Here is a 6407-nt window from a genome sequence, read left to right on the forward strand (position 1 = left end):
TGATTATCCTTGCTGTATCCTTGAGACCCTCTGGCACCTTCAGAGGGACACACATGCCTGAGGTAATTCAGACACCCAAGAGCCTCTCAAGGGACCATACCTAAATTTCTAGAAGTGGGTAGAACTAAGTGAATAAGCAAAATACCAAAGAGGTCTCACAGTGAGGGTCTATTTATGGACCATTTTAGAAAATGCAAGGATTAAATGACAAAAAGCAAATTGGTGGTTGCCTGGGGCTGTGGATCATGAGAGAAGGAGTGCAGGACACAGGAAGAATCTTTGGGATGAATGTTCTCACTGCCTTCACTGTGGTATTTTCAAAGCTGTATCCATTCACCAAAATGCACAAATATATTTTGAAGCAGATAGAATCTATTGAATGTAAATTAAAACAGATGAATTTGAGTTTTAAAATGAGAAGAGAAGCTATTATTCAAAGGAAAAAAATAAAGGACTGTTAAAAAATATTGTTCACAACACAAAGAAAGGTACTGAAGAGAGTTTTATTGCTGTCAAGTCGAGTATGTGGTGATGCCAATGTGCTCTTTACATGAGGGTGAACATCTTTCTGTCATTCTTATTACCATCTTTAGTAATTAAGAGAATCCTGACATAATGCATTTTTTAAAAGAAAAATTTGAAAAGGCTATTCCAAAGGTAGTCAGCAAGCAATATTTATATCAAACTAAGAGCCAGCTTCATACTCAAGAGTGAAATTCTAGAGGCATTCCAATAGAATAAGGAAAAGCTGTTTATTATCAACATTTTTTTTTCCTGGAAATTCTAGCTCGAACTAATGAGTTTCATTATTAGGAGGTGGGGGGTGGGGGGAGGAATGAGGTATGATAATCCATGTCTGTAGTTCAAGTACTAGGAGTTAGAAGAGAATCAAGAGTTCAAGGCCAGCCTTGGTTGCATAGTGAGTTCAAGCCTAAGCTATCTCAACAGAAAACAGAAGTCTTCTTCACTTGAAGTTTTCTCACAAGGTCTCAGAAATCTCCTCAGACAGCTTTATTCATAGACTAGGTTCCAACATCCTTGCCTTTGTGTAATTGTGAGGGCTGAAGTTATATTTTAAGTTTTAATTACTGTGCTTAAGAGATCTATAAGACAAAAATGTCTCTAACCTGTAAGCTCCACTTGCCCAAGGACAGATAGCTTCCTGGAATGCTGGGGGCTGTTACTCATGTGTGATAACAAGCCACTTGTCTTCACTTCTGTAAATAAGGTTGATTGCCCCAACTGCACAGGATGCACTTAAATCACTCATAGGCAGGAAGTACTTCAGGCTTTATGCTTGCCCCCTGTTGGATGAAGATGGGAAATAAGCAGCTTTTGCATTCTGCCTTTCTAAGCACTGTACAAATATAATTCTCAGTCATTTTCTGGAAATCCCGGAACCAGTGACCACTTTCCTGGCCAGTATTTAATAAAGCTTGCTTCAAATTTGGTTTGAAAATTGTGATAGTGGTCTTATTCTCACCCAATGGGATTAACATACTAGGTCTCTAACAGGAACTCTTAGAGCTGCAGAGTTTAGCAAGGTGCTGAATGACAGTGAAACAGAAGCAATAGTTTTCTTGTTATGCATCACAATCTTAAAATGGAAAGAGTTCATGAGCAACAGCAGCAAAATGTAAAATAGAAACTGAGGAGTGACAACAGAGAGGCAAAATACATTTTCTACAAATATGAAATAAATATGGTCTTCTTGATCTCTGAAGAGCTCATACAACCAATAAGGCTAAGATCCCTGAGATTAAGTGAGGTTGATTATGGCTATTCAGTTCACCAACTGAATACAATTAGCTAGATACATAAGGTACATAAGAAAATATTCATTCTTCAGATTTTATTGTAAATGCTAATCTAACCAGGCGGTGGTGGCACACACCTTTTCCCAGCACCTCAGAGATAGAAGCAGGTGGGTCTCTGAGTTAGAAGCCACCTGGTCTACAGAATGAGTTCTAGGACAACCAGGATAACACAGAGAAACCCTGTCTCAAAAACAAAACAAAAAAATGCTAATCCAACAACAGAAGTTAATATTTTTCTCATCAACTTGATTTTTTTAAAAGTATGACATGCCAGCAAAGCATGATAGGTGGTAGCCAATACTGAGCGTAGTGAAAACTGATATTTTTATGAGCTACAGTGCAAACTACATACAGTCTGGGGAAATTTTTCTTGCTGTTCTGAATAAATTTCATAAAATGAAAGATTATTGAGGGAAGCAATTTAAGTACTTTTTTCTTCGTGTGAGTTCTCATTTCCTAGAAAGTGTTTTTCTATCTATATTTAATTGCTTTATGATTCATGGTTTCTTTACATTTAACTCCTTAATCCATCTTTTTATCAGGGTGTCTTGTTTATGAATGTGCCAAAGGAATGTTGAAAACAAACAAACAAACAAACAAAACCATTTTCTGAAGACTTTGAAAATAAGACACATTACAGACTAATTCATGTGGGATTTTGCTGGTGCCATTATGATGGACTACTTAGATATGCTCCTGGTGTGTATGAGGCTTTGCGATTCCAGTCTTTTCAAAGTTTCAAAGTTTAGACAAGCTTTCCCTGACCAGTCTGGTTCTGGATGCTCCTTCTATATGTTTGCTAGCAGCTAGATCATCCTGCTTGTTTCACTCTAAGTAAAAACACATGAAAGCTGCCTTGCTTGTCTGCTGCTATGGTTTGGATATGATTTGTGTATTTCTCCTTGGAGCTTCATGTTTCGAATCTAATCCCTATTGTCAGGAGCTGGGGAGATGGAAATTTCATCTGACTGTGGTGTTTGCACATGGGGCCATTGGAAGGAGACTAGAGATGGGTGAAATTACAAGGGCAGAGCTCCGATGGTTGGTTTTTGATGGCTTTATACAAAGAGGAAGAGATTAGCAGAAGAGCACACATACACAGGCAGGCTTCCTGTCTCTCACTCTCTCATGTTTGCATAATCTCAGGACTCAGCTAGCAAGAAATCCATTTCAGATCCCTTGACTTTACACATCTGAGTCATGAGCCAAGGAAATTTTGTTATAACTCACTCAATCCACAAGCTAGTACCTTAGTTGACTTTCTTCAGCCTTCTTTGCCACTCCATTCAATCTACTTCCTGCACCCTCAGTTCCCAAAACAGACCTTAACCAGGAGTCACATCTTGAGGTGGGATCAGACCCAGAAATATGGTAAGACAGTTTATTAAGGAGTTACTTTGGCTAATGCTTTCTGCTGGTGCAGTCTCACTGCAGGGTTGAAGGTCATTTCAGCTACTCTTATTTCCTTGGGAAGTTTGAGCTTAAAAGCAAGCAGATCAAATATTGCCAATACTTAGTGATAAGCCTCAAACCGACTTGCTTTGTCATTCTTCTTCTCTTCCCTCTCCTTCCAATTTCCATGCGGCGAGAGATGAAACAAGAATAACAGAAGATAGGTCTGTCTCTGTTTTGGATGGGTAGCCAGATCATTGCTTCCTGCAAGCCATTCAAGAACACTTTCACATGTTTTTTATTTGTTTGTTTGGTTGGTTGGTTTTTTGTTTGGTTTTGTGTGTGTGTGTGTGTGTGTGTGTGTGTTTCGTTTTTGTTTTTAGACCAGGCTGGCCTTGAACTCACAGCAACCTGACTGCCTCTGCCTTCCTGAATGCTGGGATGCTACGTGTACTACCATGCCTGGATACTTTCACTTGTTTAAGGCTTTTTCCTGGGAGTTCAGATTCTCATAGCAAAAATGTTTACAACAACACATACACACACACATTTGTCACCATTAATGAAATTAGGCTAAGCTGTCTCTAGAGGGAAGAAAGACAACCCAACTTTCCCCTTTATTTATTTATTATTCATTTATTTATTCACTCATTTATTCATTTATTTTTTATAACTTACACACATCAAGTTTCTCTTTTCAGCACACAATTCTGTGACCTTTGATATATACAGGTAGGTGGTCACTATGACAACCACACTTCGGAACAGTCCTTTTATCCCATACGGTCATCTTATTCACTACTTGTAAAAAATGGCAACTACTAATCTATTTCTTTAATCTTTCATTTCCTACAACATTATCAATCTACATAGTAAAATATGAAGCCTTAAAGCAGTAGAACCTGGCGTCTTCTACCTAATGAAATGCAAGACTCTCCCTAGTACACAGCAATAGTTCTTATCTCCTGGTTGTTGAGTAACATTCCTTGTGGTTGTGCCTCCTGAGCTGCCTTCTGCTTTGATGAGCATTAAGAATGGTTCCACAAACACTTGCTTTCACAGTTTTCCATGGATGCAAGCTTTTGTTTCATTTGGATCCTTCTTTCGTTTCTCCCTCCCTCCCTCCCTTCCACCCTCCCTCCCTTTCTCTCTCTTTTCCCTCTCTTTCTCCTTTCCTTCCTTTTTCTCTTTCTTTCTTTCTTTCTTTCTTTCTTTCTTTCTTTCTTTCTTTCTCTTCCTCTTTCTTTCTTTCTTTCTCTCTCTCTTTCTTCCTTTTTCTTTCTTCTTTCTTTCTCTCTTTCTCTCTTTCTTTCTTTCTTTCTTTCTTTCTTTCTTTCTTTCTTTCTTTCTTTCTTTCTTTCTTTCTTTTCTTTGTCAGTTTGACACCAGCCAGGATAATCTGGTAACTTCACTTAGAAAAATGCCCCTATAAGATTTCCCTATAGGTAAGTGTTGGGGGCATTTTCTTGATTGGTGATTGATGCAGTAGGCTGATGCACCAGCCTACTGTGGGTGGTGGCACCCATGGGAAGGTGGTTCTGGGTTGTAACAATGGTAGGCTAAGCAAGCCATGAAGAATAAGCCGGTAAGCAATAGTGAAGGTCTCTGTTTCAATTCCTGCCTCCAGGTTCCTGCCTTGAGTTCCTGTTCTGATTTCTCTTCATAATGGTTTATCAGCCATAAGGTGAAATAAACTCTTTCCTCCCTAAATTGCTTTTGGTCATTGTCCTGGTTTGAATAAGAATGTCCCCCATAGCCTCAGTCACCAGGGAGAGGAATGCTTTGATAGGATTAGAAGGGTCAGGGGGTATGGCCTCTTTGAAGGAAGTATGTTGCTGGAGGTGAGCTTTGAAGTTTCAAAAGCCTATGTCAGGCCCAGTTTCTGTCTGTCTGTCTGTTCATCTGTCTCCCTCCCTCCCTCTCTCCCTTCCTTTCTTCCTTCAGATCAGAATATAGAGTCTCTCAGCTACTTCTCCAGCACCATGTCTGCCCATGTATTTTCATGATCTTTGCCATGATAATAATGGACTAAGCCTCTGAAACTGTAAGCAAGCTCCCAATTAAGTGCTTTCTTTTACAAGGATTGTTTTGGTCATGATATCTTTTCACAGCAATAGAACAGTGACTAAACAGTCATAGTATTCATCATAGAGAACAAACAGAGATTAAACTAGGATAGGGCAAAAGTACATTTTGGTCTCAAAGAAACTGCTCCAGTGTTTTCTAATGTGGCAGGGCCCTTTTACATTCCTACCAGGCACAGTTTTTAGTGAATTGAAGGAAGAGCTGAGTTCCCAGATAGTTCAGACAATTCTGGTTCCCAAGTAGTTATGGGGAACCTTTGGTATCTAAGTGTCCCTTCTGGCAGATAGTCAGTCTGGGAGGAGACAAGGACATGAACAAGATAGTTCTGGTTGCCCAGCTGACCAGGGCTTTGCTGGTGATGCCTTGGAAGTCTAGTCAAAGTGCTCTATGGCTGGGCTTGGAGTAGGTGACAAGAGCCATTGCAGTACTACCTGCCCATTTAGGGAGAGGGAGAAAGTCAGAAGCGCCGTTGTGGTTGACTTGCAACAGGGGAGTGTTGTCTCATTTTCCCAGACCTATGAGCCCAGTGAGTCCTCATTTGGTCCAAAGACCTATGAGCTCAGTGAGTCCTCGTTTGGTCCAAAGAGGAGTGGACTCTGGAAAATATCCTTGGAGTGAGCTTTGAAGATGGAACTAAGTTAGATATGACTTAGATGAATTTAAATAATAAAACAAAAAACCTCATTGTACTTCCTTAATGTCTTAGAGTAGACTGAACTTTCAGTACATGCAGTCTTTAGACTTGACACCTGATATACATTTCCCTCAATCTTTAAAGCAACAAAACAGATCAAGTATATCTATCCCATGTCAAAACTGAAGCAAAAGATACTGATGGACCAGGTTATCATTTTGCTTAAATGTTTTATAGCAGAGGTTTTCAGCCTTCCTAACACTGCAACCCTTTAATACAATATCTTACATTGTGGTGACCCCCGCTATAAAATTATTTTCGTTGCTACTTCATAATTGTAATTTTGCTTCTGTTATGACTTGTAATGCAAATATCTATGTTTTCTGATGGTCTTAGGTGACTTCTGTGAAAAGATCATTTGACTTTGAAGGTGTCGTGGCCCACAAGCTGAGAATCAATGCCTTATAGCCTCTTTTTCA

This window comes from Psammomys obesus, unplaced genomic scaffold (assembly GCF_907164565.1).
Source record: "Psammomys obesus unplaced genomic scaffold, mPsaObe1.curated_primary_1811, whole genome shotgun sequence".
NCBI classification, from domain to species: Eukaryota; Metazoa; Chordata; class Mammalia; order Rodentia; family Muridae; genus Psammomys; species Psammomys obesus.